General features: G+C 45.8%; 1 protein-coding gene across 1 annotated transcript in view; it reads left to right on the top strand.

The window, feature by feature from the left end:
- LOC116354711 (POU domain, class 6, transcription factor 2-like) overlaps positions 1 to 17,088 on the top strand; it is a 126,043-nt gene that overhangs the window by 35,984 nt on the left and 72,971 nt on the right. The gene's annotated exons all lie outside the window — the stretch shown is intronic.

Genomic DNA, 17,088 nt, shown 5'->3' with positions numbered 1-17,088 from the left:
AGCAGCTGCACACACTGTCCTGGAGCGATAATTTGATTGATTTGTTGTGACAGCAGCCAAATAATTGAGAGCGAGAGGTGCTGTTGGCGATAAAGAGCAGGCTGAGGCAGGTTTATCCCAGGCAATCCCAGCAGACATGGCGCCGTGGCTCTCATCTCTGCCATTGATATCAGCTACCACTGGTTTATTGTTTTGTCTTCAATAAGCAGCTTGGGTACGTAAAGGAGCGAACTGCTTATGTGACAGTTCGGGAAAAGAAAATAACTCACCAATCAGAATGTACCACAGCAGCGTACCAAAGGTTCGAATCAAACCCCCTCGTATTCACTTCAGCAGGCACACACCTATTCCTTGACACGTACTACTTAAACCTAGGTGTTCTTTTTTGGAAGCAAAGGTGCAATTCAATTTCACCTCCGAATTTGACGTCATCTCAAAGCGTTTGTTTATCAATTTGCGGTGGAATTGTAACACAGCGAGTGAGATCAAATAATTACGGAAAAACATCAGCATGAACAAAACTCACTTTTTGAGATATGTCACATGTCGTACACCCTTCATCCCTCGCTCTGTATTGACGCGGCCTGTTATGTGTTATGAAATTGCCATGACCTGGCATGTTCTCCTATGTTTACTGGTCATAAACATTGGCCTGCTAAATCCCAGCTCCTCCACCCGCTCTTATTTGTTTTGGAGATGGTGGCATTGTCACTCTGGTTAAACGGCTGTAGCCTTTGCTCTCAGCCCAAACTCCACGGTGCGCATGGCACCAGAGACCCCAGTTCTAACGGTCAGGTGATAGCATTGTTCCCCTGCATTCGTCCAGGAGAAAACACGGAATCAAATCAAATCAAATCAAATTTATTTATATAGCCCTTCGTACATCAGCTGATATCTCAAAGTGCTGTACAGAAACCCAGCCTAAAACCCCAAACAGCAAGCAATGCAGGTGTAGAAGCACGGTGGCTAGGAAAAACTCCCTAGAAAGGCCAATACCTAGGAAGAAACCTAGAGAGGAACCAGGCTATGTGGGGTGGCCAGTCCTCTTCTGGCTGTGCCGGGTGGAGATTATAACAGAACATGGTCAAGATGTTCAATGTTCATAAATGACCAGCATGGTCGAATAATAATAAGGCAGAACAGTTGAAACTAGAGCAGCAGCACAGTCAGGTGGAAGTTGAAACTGGAGCAGCAGCATGGCCAGGTAGACTGGGGACAGCAAGGAGTCATCATGTCAGGTAGTCCTGGGGCATGGTCCTAGGGCTCAGGTCAGTTGAAACTGGAACAGCAGCATGGCCAGGTGGACTGGGGACAGCAAGGAGTCATCATGTCAGGTAGTCCTGGGGCATGGTCCTAGGGCTCAGGTCCTCCGAGAGAGAGAAAGAAAGAGAGAAGGAGAGAATTAGAGAACGCACACTTAGATTCACACAGGACACCGAATAGGACAGGAGAAGTACTCCAGATATAACAAACTGACCCCAGCCCCCCGACACATAAACTACTGCAGCATAAATACTGGAGGCTGAGACAGGAGGGGTCAGGAGACACTGTGGCCCCATCCGAGGACACCCCCGGACAGGGCCAAACAGGAAGCATCCCTCAGGGATCCAGATAGATAAACCCTGTGTGTCTCACTCACCTAGCGCAAGCCTCATGAGAAGCCGTGTCAGTAGCAATCAAAGACATGTCTCTGTTGGGAAATTATCCCAATAGAGAAAAAATGTCCTCGTTTGCTACCTATATCCCCCCAATAGAATCCCCATACTTTAACGATGACAGCTTATCCATCCTAGAGGGGGAGATCAACAGGCCCGGGGACATGTACTAGTCTGTGGTGACCTAAATGCCAGAACTGGACAAGAACCTGACACCCTCAGCACACATGCGAACAAACGCCTACCTGGAGGTCACATTCCATCCCCATACGCCTCCCTAGAAACAACTACGACAACATAACCAACAAAAGCGGGTCACAACTCCTGCTGCTCTGTCGGACGCTGGGTATGTACATAGTCAATGGTAGGCTTCGAGGGGACTCCTACGGTAGGTACACCTATAGCTCATCTCTCTAGACTACTTTATCACTGACCTCAACCCAGAATCTCTTAGAGCGTTCACAGTCAGTCTACTGACACCCCTATCAGATCACAGCAAAATCACACTCTACTTGGAACAGAGCTATACTCAATCATGAGGCATCAAAGCCAAAATAACTGAATAATATTAAGAAATGCTATAGATAGAAGGAAAATAGTGTGGAAATCTACCAAAAAACAATTAGGCAACAACAAATTCAAACCTTTCTAGAGAATTTCCAGGACAAAATGTTTCACTGTAATAGTGAAGGTGTAAACTTGGCAGTAGAAAACCTAAGCAGTATATTTGACCTCTCAGCTTCCCTATCAAATCTAAACATGTCAAGCAGACAACCTAAGAAAATTAACAATGACAAATTGTTTCATGAAGAATACAAAAACCTAAGAAAGAAATTGAGAAACTTGTCCAACCAAAAACATAGAGACCCAGAAAACCTGAGCCTACACCTTCACTATGGTGAATCACTAAGACAATACAGAAATACACCACAGAAAAAGAAGGAACAGCACTTCAGAAATCAGCTCAATGTATTTGAAGAATCTATAGACTAACCATTTCTGGGAAAATTGGAAAACGCTAAACAAACAACAACACGAAGAATGATCTATCCAAAACGGAGATGTGTGGATAATCCACTTCTCCAATCTTTTTGGCCCTATAACAAAGAACCAAAAGCAAAAACATATATATGATCAAATACAAATCTTAGAATCAACTATTAAAGACCACCAGAACCCACTGGATTCTCCAATTACATTGAATGAACAACAATACAAAATACAAACCCTCCAACCCAAAAAGGCCTGTGGGGTTGATGATATCCTAAATTAAATGATAACATAAACAGACCACAAATTCCAATTGGCTATACGTATACTCTTTAACATCATCCTCAGCTCTGGTATCTTCCCCAATATTTGGAACCAAGGACTGATCACCCCAAACCACAAAAGTGGAGTAAAATTTGACCCCAATAATATGCATCAACAACAATTTTTGGAAAATCCTCTGCACTATCATTAACAGCAGACTCGTGCATTTACACAGCGAAAACAATGTACTGAGCAAATGTCAAATTGTCTTTTTACCACATATTCACCCTGCACATCCTAACTGACAAACAAACAAACCAAAACAAAGGCAAAGACTTCTTACGTTTAGTTGATTTAAAAAAACAAATCTTTCGACTCAATTTGGCATGAGGGTCTGCTATGCAAATTGATGTAAAGTGATGTTGGGGGAGCACCCGGCATCACCCTACTAGAATCTGAAGTCAAATGTATACTGTTTGTTGATGATCTGGTGCTTCTGTCCCCAACCAAGGAGGGCCTGCAGCAGCACCTACAGTTGAAGTCAGAAGTTTCCATACACCTTAGCCAAATACATTTAAATGCAGTTTTTTTTCACAATTCCTGACATTTAATCAGAGTAAAAATGCCCTGTCATAGGTCAGTTAGGATCACCACTTTATTTTAAGAATGTGAAATGTCAGAATAATAGTAGAGAGAATGATTTATTTCAGCTTTTATTTCTTTCATCACATTCCCAGTGGGTCAGAAGTGTACATACACTCAATTAGTATTTGGTAGCATTGCCTTTAAATTGTTTAACTTGGGTCAAACTTTCCAGGTAGCCATCCACAAGCTTCCCACAATAAGTTGGGTGAATTTTGGCCCATTCCTCCTGACAGAGCTGGTGTAACTGAGTCAGGTTTGTAGGCCTCCTTGCTCGCACACGCTTTTTCAGTTCTGCCTACAAATGTTCTATAGGATTGAGGTCAGGGCTTTGTGATGGCCACTCCAATACCTTGACTTTGTTGTCCTTAAGCCATTTTGCCACAAATTTGGAAGTATGCTGGGGGTCATTGTCCATTTGGAAGACCCATTTGCGACCAAGCTTTAACTTCCTCACTGATGTCTTGAGATGTTGCTTCAATATATTCACTATTTTCCTTTCCTCATCATGCCATCTATTTTGTGAAGTGCACCAGTCTCTCCTGCAGCAAAGCACCCCCACAACCTGATGCTGCCACCCCCGTGCTTCACGGTTGGGATGGTGTTCTTCATCTTGCAAGCCTCCCCTTTCTCCTCCTTCATGGAACCATGAATAAATGATTTGACTTTCTACATAAGTAATTTTTTGTTGTAGACTCACCGCTGCAAACCAAGAGTATTGCTCGTAGGAGTTTAAATTACTTGGCTGTAAAATCATGACTGAAACCCATTTTTAATCTTTATTTATCTAAGTTAGTTAAGAACAAATTCTTGTTTGCTCTTGTTTATTCTTGTAACTACTATAGTAAAGCCAAGTAAAGTAACAGGGTTGACGATTTAATCTCAAAAGCAGCCATAAATCCCCTTGTGACAGAAAATGGCCAAAAAGAGTAAAACCAGATTTGTTTGGTGACGATGGTCATTATGGCCAAACAGTTCTATTTTTGTTTCATCAGACCAGAGGACATTTCTCCAAAAAGTACGATCTTTGTCCCCTTGTGCAGTTGCAAACCGCAGTCTGGCTTTTTTTATGGCGGTTTTGGAGCAGTGGCTTCTGCCATGCTGAGCTGCCTTTCAGGTTATGTCGATATAGGACTCGTTTTACTGTGGATATAGATACTTTTGTTTCCTCCAGCATCGTCACAAAGTCCTTTGATGTTGTTTTGGGATTGAATTGTACTTTTCACACCAAAGTACGTTCATCTCTAGGAGACAGAAACTTGTCTCCTTCCTGAGCGGTGTGACGGCTGCGTGGTCCCATGGTGTTTATACTTGCGTACTATTGTTTGTACAGATGAACGTGGTTCTTTCAGGTGTTTGGAAATTGCTCCCAAGGATGAACCAGACTTGTGGTGGTCTACAATTTTCTTTCTGAGGTCTTGGCTGATTTCTTTTGATTTTCCCATGATATCAAGCGAAGAGGCACTGAGTATGAAGGTAGGCCTTGAAATACATCCACAGGTACACTTCCATTTGACTCAAATGAATTAGCCTATCAGAAGCTTCTAAAGCCATGACATAATTTTATGTAATTTTCCAAGCTGTTTAAAGTCACAGTCAACATAGTGTATATAAACTTCTGACCCACTGAAATTGTGATACAGTGAATTATAAGTGAAATAATCTGTCTGTAAACAATTGTTGGACAAATTACTTGTGTCATGCACAAGTAGATGTCCTAACCAACTTGCCAAAACTGTAGTTTGTTTACAAGAAATTTGTGGAATGGTTGAAAAATGAGTTTTAATGACTCCAACCTAAGTGTACTTAAACTTTCTGCACAGATTCTGTCAGACCTGGGCCCTGACAGTAAACCTCTGTTAGACAAAAATTGTGGTGTTCCAAAAAAGGTCCAGTTGCCAGGACCACGAATACAAATTCCATCTAGACATCGTTGCCCGACAGCACACACAAACTGAACATACCTCGGCACCACAGGTAACTTCCACAAAGCTGTGAACAATCTGAGAGACAAGTCAAGAAGGGCCTTCTATGCCATCAAAAATAACATAAAATTCGACATACCAATTAGGATGTGGCAAAAATACTTGAATCAGTTATAGATCCCATTGCCCTTTATGGTTGTGAGGTCTGGGGTCCGCTCACCAACCAAGAATTCACAAAATGGGACAAATACCAAACTGAGACTCTGCATGGAGAAATCTACAACAATATCCTTTATGTACAACGTAAAACACCAAATAAAGCATGTAGAGCAGAATTAGGTCGATACCCGCTAATGATCAAAATCCAGAAATTAGCCGTTAAATTCTAAAACCACCTTAAAGGAAGCAATTCCCAAACCTTCTATAACAAAGCCATCACCTACAGAGATGTGCACCTGGAGAAGAGCCCCCTAAGCAAGCTGGTTCTGGGCTCTGTTCACAAACACCAACAGACCCCACAGAGCCCCAGGACAGTACCACAATTAGACTCAACCAAATCATGAGAAAACACAAATATATTTACTTGACACATTGGGAAGAATTTACAAAAAAACTGAGCAAACTAGAATTCTATTTGGCCCTAAACAGAGAGTACACAGTGGCAGAATGTATGACCACTGTGACTGACACAAAATTAAGGAAATCTTTGACTATGTACAGACTCAGTGAGCATAGCCTTGCTATTGAGAAAGGCTGCCAAAGGCAGACCTGGCTATCAAGAGAAGGCATGCTAGTGTATGTGCACACTGCCCACAAAATGAGGTGGCAACTGAGCTGCACTTCCTAACCTCCTGCCAGATGTATGACCATATTAGAGACACATATTTCCCTCAGATTACACAGATTCACAAAGAATTAGAAAACAAATCCTATTTTTGTGGTGAAATACCACAGCAGCATGATTTGTGACTTGTTGCCACAAGAAAAGGGAACCAGTGAAGAACAAACACCATTGTAAATACAACCTATATTTATGTTTATTTATTTTTCCTTTTGTACTTTAACTATTTGCACATCATTACAACACTGTATATAGACATAATATTACATTTGAATTGTCTTTGTTCTTCAGGGCTCCTGAGTGGTGCAGCGGTCTAAAGCACTGCATCTCAGTGAAAGAGGTGACACTACAGTCCCTGGTTCAAGTCCAGGCTGAATCACATCTTGGTGTGATTGGGAGTCCCAACTGGCCTAGCATCGTCTGGGTTTGGCGGGCGTAGGCCAGCATTGTAAATAAGAATTTGGTCTTAACTTCCTTGTGTAATTAAATACACTAATACACTGTTATAATCTCCACCCGGCACAGCCAGAAGAGGACTGGCCACCCCACATAGCCTGGTTCCTCTCTAGGTTTCTTCCTAGGTATTGGCCTTTCTAGGGAGTTTTTCCTAGCCACCGTGCTTCTACACCTGCATTGCTTGCTGTTTGGGGTTTTAGGCTGGGTTTCTGTACAGCACTTTGAGATATCAGCTGATGTACGAAGGGCTATATGAAATAAATTTGATTTGATTTGATTTGACTACTGTTCAAAAGTTCAGGGTCACTTAGAAATCTCCTTGTTTTTGAATAAGCAACATTTTTGTCCATTCAAACAACATCAAATTGATCAGAAATACAGACAGAGTTCCTCTGTCCGGTGTCTGTGTTCTTTAGCCCATCTTGATCTTTTATTTGTATTTGCCAGTCTGAGATATGGCTTTTTTTTAGCAACTCTGCCTAGAAGGCCAGCATCCCTGTCACCTCTTCACTCTTGACGTTGAGACTGGTGTTTTGTGGGTACTATTTAATGAAGCTGCCATTTGAGAACTTGTGAGGCGTCTGTTTCTCAAACTAGACACTCTAATGTACTTGCTCTTGCTCAGTTGTGCACCGGGGCCTCCCACTCCTCTTTATATTCTGGTTAGGGCCAGTTTGCTCTGTCCTGTGAAGGGAGTAGTACATAGCGTGGTACGAGATCTTTTCTGGCAATTTCTTACATGGTATAGCCTTCATTTCTCAGAACAAGAATAGACTGATGAGTTTCAGAAGAAAGTTCTTTGTTTCTAGCCATTTTGAGCCTGTAAACGAACCCACAAATGCTGATGCTCCAGATACTCAAACAGTCTAAAGAAGGCCCGTTTTATTGCTTATTTAATCAGAACAACCGTTTTCACCTGTGCTAACATAATTGCAAAAGGGTTTTCTAATGATCAATAAGCCTTTTAAAATTATAAACTTGGATTAGCTTGCACAGCGTGCTATTGGAACACAGGAGTGATGGTTGTTGATAATGGGCACCTATGTAGATATTACATTAAAAATCTACCGTTTCCAGCTACAATAGACATTTACAACATTAACAATGTCTACGCTGTATTTCTGAACAATTTGATGTTATGTTAATGGGCAAAAAACTTGCTTTTCTTTCAAAAACAAGAACATTTCTAAGTGACCCCAAACTTTTGAACGGTAGTGTATATATTTAGGAACTAATGTTAACTGTTCATTTTTTATTTCACCTTTGTTTATTATCTCTTTCACTTGCAAAGTAAAAATGTTTCCCATGCCGAGAGAGAAAGAGGAAAGAGAGAGAGCGAGAGAGAGAGACTCTTTGATGCCAGTGTAGTAAAGGCCAATGCTAATCAGACATGGTTGTGGGTGCTTCACTACAGCAGGTTCTGGATCTGCCCTAACTGCGGCAGAGAGAGCACTGCGGGAGACAGTCTGCTAACATCATGTCATAAACATAGACTCAAGACATACACTTGAGGTGCTTGTACTGTGTAGGGCGTGATGTTTATTTCTGCACATGCTTTGTACGATATAGTAGCCGTGTTTGTCGCCCAGTAATTTGGGCTGACAATAAAGGCATGTGTGGGGAGAATACAGTGCTCTCTTCTGACAGAGGAGTGGTGCACGGAGGCCTGAAATGACTTGAGCTTTGCCAACCGGCATTAAAAATGAAATGACAAAGTTGGAACACATTCCCTTTACCCCAGCCAGCTGTCATTCGATCAACTACTGGACTATAACAATACATTACATTATCAGCCTGACTCACTGTCGTCCCATGCTCAGTCAAATATGGAATGAAAAATGGGATGGTGTTAAAGGAAAGTTTTTTGTACTTGTTCGATACAGAATTTGTATTTTAAACCTTAAGGTATTATCATTATTATTATAGTCAAAATAATAGATACAAATTCAAAACATTTGACATTTCCATACTTCCAATGTTTCCAGCAAGTTACTTCAGTGCCTAGGCAGTCGAGAAGACGGTTGGAAGCATAATGCAGAATTAGCCCTTTACTTATTTTACCTCCAGAAGGTTTCCAAAAGACTTGCTGCCCTCACTAATTAAAGGTCTGCCAGAGATTGCCACGGCACGATTCCTAAGCTTTCAGGAACAATCTGTAGTCAAGCATTTTAAATGAAAATTGATTTGTGGTTTAAATGGTCAGTGAGAGGAAAATGAACTTATGAAATGTTGAAAACGAAATATTAGGCAAGGTGCAGTGGGAGAGAGCAGACCGAGATGGTAATTTTGTGGAACTGGAAATCCCGCCGTGGCAGAATTGGGTGACATTTTACATTTATCTGTGTTCTGCATGGCTTGTAATGTTAATGGTAATTTTATGGGACTGAACTTGGAATGAAAATGGCGTTATCTCAGATTGCCTCCAATGTAGAAGTGTGTAAGGGAGCGTGGTTGTATCCTTTATTTCCCATTTTCCAGTAATGTGACTTATTGCATGATCTGTCCTCTGTTTTTGAATGTATGAATTCAGACCATTTTTTAAAATCAGGCAGTTCTACTCAGAACACCAATTGCAAACACACACCTTTACTGAAGCAAAGGCTATACAGAGACACTGTAGTATTTTACCACTGGGTTGTTTGAACATTCATCTTCGTTCGTTAGAGATTTAGAAATGTGGAGTAAAAAGTACTTGCTGAATGGCTTCTGACACTTTTATTTCTACCAAGCTATTCAAACTGAATTTTCCTCAAGGGATACTTAAAAATCGAGTTTACTGACATTCGGCTGAAGTATATAGTCTTCAGAAACAGCGCTGAATACTTTCCAAAGGAATATATATTTATTTCATAATGGACGAGTAGCTATTATTGGAATACAATATTTGTTCAATACAAAAACATCATTATCAATACACCTTTCCGGTAAAAATCTTTCCAGGACATTTGTGTACTTTTTAGCCAGTAGTTCTGAAAGTAGCGCTCAAGGGCCAAAACGGGTCCCCGAAAATTCCGTACTATGTCATTATGTGCAGATGTAGTATGTCATTGCTCACTCTCGCTCTCTCTCTCTCTCTCTCTCTCTCTCTCTCTCTCTCTCTCTCTCTCTCTCTCTCTCTCTGCTATGCCACTGAGCCATTGGGCCCACCCGGCAACCTCATTGTAAAATACTGGGCAGGCCTGGGCCAGCCTTCTTCTTTCACTGTGAAACTTGTCAATGTGCATCTTGCTAGCTGTCACTGAAATGGCGGGGGGCTAAAACTCATTGTCTGGAGCTCTAATTCCTAGGGGGCTGGCCCAAGTAGGCCAAGCTGGCAGTGCTCAAATTGGTGCTGTAGGAACAACATATCCAGCCCAAAAGAGGGAGGTTTAGAAAAGACATTACATAGTCGCCAAAGTTATGGAACGTCTCTTTAATAATAACACAAAATCAATAAAGACGTATCTACTAATCAATAATGCTTACACTCAACCTACATTTATACCTTTTTATCAATAGTCTGTGCACTTTAACATGTCCTTTCCCTACAAAGGTCAGACAGGCACACACTAAACACAGGCATTTCAAAAGTAACAGAAACATCTCAACAGAACAAAGTGCTACTCCAGTAAGAGCTCAGGGGGTCACAACACCAGCGAGCCCAGCCATATCACACTAAGGTCACTATTAAACATGGCTCTCCAATTCCATGTCTGTGAAACCAGAGAGCTTGTGGTGTTATTTGTCAGCATATGGTGTTGAAACAAACCCCACGGCCATTAGGAGAAGCCTGGACCACTAGGCTGCTAAAAGCTATCTGTGGTTACTAATTGCTGGCCGGGGCCTAATTGCCTTAATTAATAGGCTTGGTGTCTCAGGCCTGAGACAGGGACAGGGGGGCTTATATCAGTGTCAGATGATTTCTGGGGAGTGGTGTTGGGGTCCCTGGGGGGCCATCTCTGGGCTCACCGCAGACACATCACAGATGGAGATCCATTACTCACTGATCATAAGAGAGCATCACTAACTAGATCTGAGCGTAGAGAGAAAAGCAACGGTTTCTGACTTTGTTCAAACACATCGCCCACCCCTCTCCTCTTGTACTCTCCTCCTCTCCACCCTCTTTCTCTCTTCCTAGCCTTATGGAATTACATAACTGTAATTCACAGTGACAAAGTAGGCTAGCACATTTTGCCCTGACCATGGAGGTTTGTTCAATGAGCTCTCACTGTGAAATTAGCCCTGGTACTCTCATTTTCCAGTTGTAGGGAAATGGTTAAAAGACACATCATATGAAATTAGAAATGATTCAACCAATCTGCTGCTTTCCCCTCTGCCTGCTCCTCCTCCCACCCCCCTCTTCCCCCCTGCCTAATCCTCCTCCCAACCCCCTCTTCCCCTCTGCCTGCTCCTCCTCCCAACCCCCTCTTCCCCCCTGCCTAATCCTCCTCCCAACCCCCTCTTCCTGCTCCTCCTCCCAACCCCATCTTCCCCTCTGCCTGCTCCTCCTCCCAACCCCACCTTCCCCTCTGCCTAATCCTCCTCCCAACCCCATCTTCTCCTCTGCCTGCTCCTCCTCCCAACCCCCTCTTCCCCTCCTCCTCCCATCCCCCTCTTCCCCTCCTCATCCCAACCCCCTCTTCTCCTCTGCCCTCTCCACTACCTCTTTGCCCTCTCCACTACCCCTTTGCCCTCTCCACTACCCCTTTGCCCTCCCCACTACCCCTTTGCCCTCTCCACTACCCCTTTGCCCTCCCCACTACCCCTTTGCCCTCTCCACTACCCCTTTGCCCTCCCCACTACCCCTTTGCCCTCCCCACTACCCCTTTGCCCTCTCCACTACCCCTTTGCCCTCTCCACTACCCCTCTGCCCTCTCCACTACCCCTTTGCCCTCTCCACTACCCCTCTGCCCTCTCCACTACCCCTCTGCCCTCTCCACTACCACTCTGCCCTCTCCACTACCCCTTTGCCCTCTCCACTACCCCTTTGCCCTCTCCACTACCCCTCTGCCCTCTCCACTACCCCTCTGCCCTCTCCACTACCCCTTTGCCCTCTCCACTACCCCTGTGCCCTCTCCACTACCCCTTTGCCCTCTCCACTACCCCTCTGCCCTCTCCACTACCCCTTTGCCCTCTCCACTACCCCTTTGCCCTCTCCACTACCCCTCTGCCCTCTCCACTACCCCTCTGCCCTCTCCACTACCCCTCTGCCCTCTCCACTACCCGTTCCTCTTCCCCCTTCAAGCACCATGTCTGCATCCAGGGAAGACTTCAGGTGCATGCATACATTTCTTCTGATGATATATTGTCCCGGTAGGGAATTTCACTTACTGCTGCTGCCTTTTGCTGAACCTGTTGCTAGTCAGTGAGCACGATAGGTGTATAAGTGGCGAGGGTCTTCATTCATCATACATCGTTCTTGGACCGCAAATATCTCATATGCGATTCAGGAGGAAACTACTAAAACGGCACAAAGAATCCCTGTAGGAAGCAGCTGAGGTTATATCAAATGCTGTGCAATAAATAATGTACGGATTGTTTGCGTGTGTAATGGAATATACATTTTTGATGTTTGCATTTTGCCATCATTTCGGTTTATGTGGTATGAAACTCACAATTAGTGGTGCTCGTGACTGACATTATACATCTCTCGTACATTTCTGACACTATCTTTGCCTATGAATTTTGAAATCAGTTTTTCCCCCCCAATCATATTCGCTGCTGTGTTGTGTTGTATTAAAGAGCATTACTAATCACAAGAGGCTCTGTGTTACTCAGAAGGCTCCACATCACTGGGGCTGACAATGTTGTGCTGGTGGGCATGTTGTGCTGTGCAAAAGTGCTTACGCGCTCCCACAGACAACCAAAGGGAATAATTAAAGACGGAAGATGTCGGCAGAAGAATGGAGAACAAATCCCATTGTTTGGGGTTATTTCATCCCACCGAATTCTTTCTCTCCTTCTATTCTCGCATTTCTCTCTCCATATTCACTATGGGTCTATGGCACACTTTCAAACACATATGTAAGCGAAGGCAGTGTACAACAAAGGGGGCTATGATGTCCTACTCATCCCTACATTGTCTTTTCATTCTTTCAGAATCATTTGATATCTGGGGGAGTGGGTGAGTGAAGTGGCGAGTGAGGCAACGCTTAATAACCCCATAATGTAGCTGCCTGGAAGCTGAGAATGAAATATGTTTTTTAAAGGACAAGCTGTGCGCTCTCATTTCTCCCTCCCTCCTCTTTTGTTTTCTAATGGCATCATTTTTTTAACCCCACCCCCCACAATCCAAACTGTTATCAAAATAATCCCCAATGAAATTCTAATTTAAGTTGAGCAGACTATTAGAGGAGCTCGACTACACTCCATTTTGGGAGCAGTAAATGTAGCCCCTCAATCTCTCCCAGCTTTTACTGTCAGTCAGAGAGCACTCAGTCATCTCTGTGCATCAGGTCCACAATATTGATTTTACCACCCACCGAAAAAGCCGCATGAACATACATTTTGCATGAGGCTTTTACGCGCGGCCTCCTCCTCGGTCTGACAACACGTGACGGGACCATGGACAGGCTGTGATAACCCTGGACTGCCAAGGCTAACAGGCTTGACCGGGGTTCCAGACTCCACTGTAGTACATACCACTGAAGGACAAAAGGCAGAGCTAGAGGGCCAATCATGTCTGTTGTGTTCAGTGACACACATTCTGTATCACCTCCACATCTGTCTGAACCTCCCTTCTGGACGGACTTTGAAGAGCGAGAGAAGCCTGCTATTTTCATAGGGAGTTTTCCTACTTGAGTGGGCTAAGCAGCCATGCCTGGCATTACATCTTTATTGACCATAGTACTGTAGTGATTGATCTATGATGTTGACATTTCGCATGGACAGATACAGAGTTAAATAGAGTAGGGAAAAATGAGAAATAATGATGAAAATCAACTTTTGTCACGCCCTGGTCTAAGTATTTTGTGTTTTTCTTCATGTATTGGGTCAGGCCAGGGTGTGGCATGGGGTTTTTGTATTATGGTGTGTTTTGTCTTGTGTATGTATTGGGATTGTAGCTAGTGGGGTTATCTAGCAAAGTCTATGGCTGTCTGGAGTGGTCCTCAATCAGAGGCAGGTGTTTATCGTTGTCTCTGATTGGGAACCATATTTAGGCAGCCATATTCTTTGAGTTTGTCGTGGGTGATTGTCCTATGTGTCGTTGTTCCTGTCTCAGTGTTAGTTTACACTAGTATAGGCTGTTTCGGTTTTCGTTAAGGTCTTTGTTTTGTAGTGTTTGTTATTGATTCGTGTTTTTCGTTCGTTCATTAAACACGGATCGCAATCTACACGCTGCATTTTGGTCCGACTCTCCTTCACACCTAGAAAACCGTAACAGAATCACCCACACCCAACGGACCAAGCAGCGTGTCAAAAGGCAGGAGCAGCCCAAAGAGGAGATGCGCTATAAGGATTTCTGGACATGGGAGGAAATCCTAAACGGAGAAGGACCCTGGGCTCAGCCTGGAGAATATCGCCGCCCCAAAGAAGAACTGGAGGCGGGGAAAGTGGAGAGGCGCCGGTATGAGGAGGCAGCACGGCGACTCGGAAGGAAGCCTGAGAATCAGCCCCAAAGATTTATTGGGGGGGGGGCTCAGGGAGAGTGTGGCAGAGTCAGGAGTCAGACCTGAGCCAACTCTCCCTGTTTATCGTGAGGAGCCAAGGAGGAGACCAGAACCAGAGCCGGTGTTGGAGGTGAGCGAAGCAGAGACTGTGAAGGAGTTAATGGGGAAATTGGAGGAGAGAGAAATGAGGGAGTTGCTGTGTTGGTGCTTTTTGCATGGAATTCGCCCGACAGAACGTGTCGGGGATTTGATGGCACCTGGGTTAGCGCTCCATACTCGTCCTGAGGTGCGTGTTAGTCGGCTGGTGAAGTTGGTGCCAGCCTCACGCACCAGGCCTCCTGTGCACATCCGTAGCCTTGCACGTCCTGTGCCAGCACTGCTCTCAAGATCTCCAGTACGCCTTCACGGTCTAGCCCATCCTGTGCCACCTCCACACTCCAGCCCTCCGGTAGCAGCTCCCCGCACCAGGCTTCATGTGCGTGTTCTCGGTTCAGTACCACCAGTACCAGCACCACGCATCAGGCCTACAGTGCGCCTCGCCTCTCCAGCGCTGCCGGAGCCTTTCTCCTCTCCTGCGCTGCCGGAGTCTCCCGTCTGTTCAGCGCTGCCAGAGCCTTTCTCCTCTACAGCGCTGCTGGAGTCTCCCGCCTGTTCAGCGCAGCCAGAGCCTCTCTCCTCTCCTGCGCTGCCGGAGTCTCCCGCCTGTTCAGCGTAGCCAGAACTGCCAGCCTGCATGGAGCAGCCAGAGCTGCCAGCCTGCATGGAGCAGCCAGAGCTGTCAGTCTGCATGGAGCAGCCAGAGCTGTCAGTCTGCATGGAGCAGCCAGAGCTGTCAGTCTGCATGGAGCAGCCAGAGCTGTCAGTCTGCATGGAGCAGCCAGAGCTGTCAGTCTGCATGGAGCAGCCAGAGATGTCAGTCTGCATGGAGCAGCCAGAGATGTCAGTCTGCATGGAGCAGCCAGAGATGTCAGTCTGCATGGAGCAGCCAGAGATGTCAGTCTGCATGGAGCAGCCAGGGATGTCAGTCTGCATGGAGCAGCCAGATCTGTCAGTCTCCATGAAGCAGCCCGAGCTGCCAGTCTGCAAGGAGCTGCCAGTCTGCAAGGAGCTGCCAGTCTGCACGGATCTGTCAGTCTGTAAGGAGCTGCCAGTCTGCAAGGAGCTGCCAGTCTGCAAGGAGCTGCCAGTCTGCACGGAGCTGTCTGTCTGCAAGGAGCTGCCAGTCTGCATGGAGCAGCCAGAGCTGTCAGTCTGCATGAAGCAGCCTGAGCTGCCAGTCTGCAAGGAGCTGCCAGTCTGCAAGGAGCTGCCAGTCTGCACGGAGCTGCCAGTCTGCAAGGAGCTGTCAGTTTGCAAGGAGCTGTCAGTCTGTAAGGAGCTGCCAGTCTGCAAGGAGCTGCCATTCTGCACAGAGCCGCCAGAGCTGCCAGTCTGTAAGAAGCCGCCAGAGCTGTCAGCCTACATGGAGCAGCCAGAGCCGCCAGTCAGCATGGAGCAGCCAGAGCCGCCAGTCAGTATGGAGCAGCCAGATCGTTCAGTCTGCCAGGATCCGCCAGTCAGCCAGACTCTTCCAGAACTGCCAGTCAGCCAGACTCTTCCAGATCTGCCAGTCAGCCAGACTCTTCCAGATCTGCCAGACTCTTCCAGATCTGCCAGTCAGCCAGACTCTTCCAGATCTGCCAGTCAGCCAGACTCCTCCAGATCTGCCAGTCAGCCAGACTCTTCCAGATCTGCCAGTCAACCAGACTCTTCCAGATCCGCCAGTCAGCCGGGATCTGCCAGATCTGCCAGTCGGCCAGGATCTGCCAGTCGGCCAGGATCTGCCAGTCGGCCAGGATCCGCCAGATCTGCCAGTCAGCCAGGATCTGCCAGTCAGCCAGGATCTGCCAGTCAGCCAGGATCTGCCAGTCAGCCAGGATCTGCTGATACCACCAGCCAGCCAGGATCTGGTAGAGCTACCTACCTGCCTGAGCTTCCTCTCACTCCCGAGCTTTCTCTCACTCCCGAGCTTTCTCTCACTCCCGAGCTTTCTCTCACTCCCGAGCTTTCTCTCACTCCCGAGCTTTCTCTCACTCCCGAGCTTTCTCTCACTCCCGAGCTTCCCCTCAGTCCCGAGCTGTCCTTCAGTCCCGATCTGCTCCTCGGTCCAGTGGGGTTCTGGGTGAGGACTACTAGGCCATGGTCGGCGGCGAGGTTGGACTATCCAGGGACGCGAGGAGAGGGGACTAAGACATTGACTGAGTGGGTTCCACGTCCCGCGCCGGAGCCGCCACCATGGACAGACGCCCACCCGGACCCTCCCTATTGTTTTGAGGTGCGTTCGGGAGTCCGCACCTTAGGGGGGGGGGGGTTTCTGTCACGCCCTGGTCTAAGTATTTTGTGTTTTTCTTCATGTATTGGGTCAGGCCAGGGTGTGGCATGGGGTTTTTATGTATTATGGTGTGTTTTGTCTTGGGGTTTTGGTGTGTATGTATTGGGATTCTAGCTAGTGGGGTTATCTAGCAAAGTCTATGGCTGTCTGGAGTGGTTCTCAATCAGAGGCGGGTGTTCATCGTTGTCTCTGATTGGGAACCATATTTAGGCAGCCATATTCTTTGAGTTTGTCGTGGGTGATTGTCCTATGTGTCGTTGTTCCTGTCTCAGTGTTAGTTTACACTAGTATAGGCTGTTTCGGTTTTCGTTAAGTTCTTTGTTTTGTAGTGTTTGTTATTGATTCGTGTTTTTCG

The sequence above is a fragment of the Oncorhynchus kisutch genome, linkage group LG18 (assembly GCF_002021735.2).
Source record: "Oncorhynchus kisutch isolate 150728-3 linkage group LG18, Okis_V2, whole genome shotgun sequence".
Taxonomy (NCBI): domain Eukaryota; kingdom Metazoa; phylum Chordata; class Actinopteri; order Salmoniformes; family Salmonidae; genus Oncorhynchus; species Oncorhynchus kisutch.
Note: the sequence above shows the minus strand (reverse complement) of the source record. Positions and strands in the feature narration are given on the sequence as shown.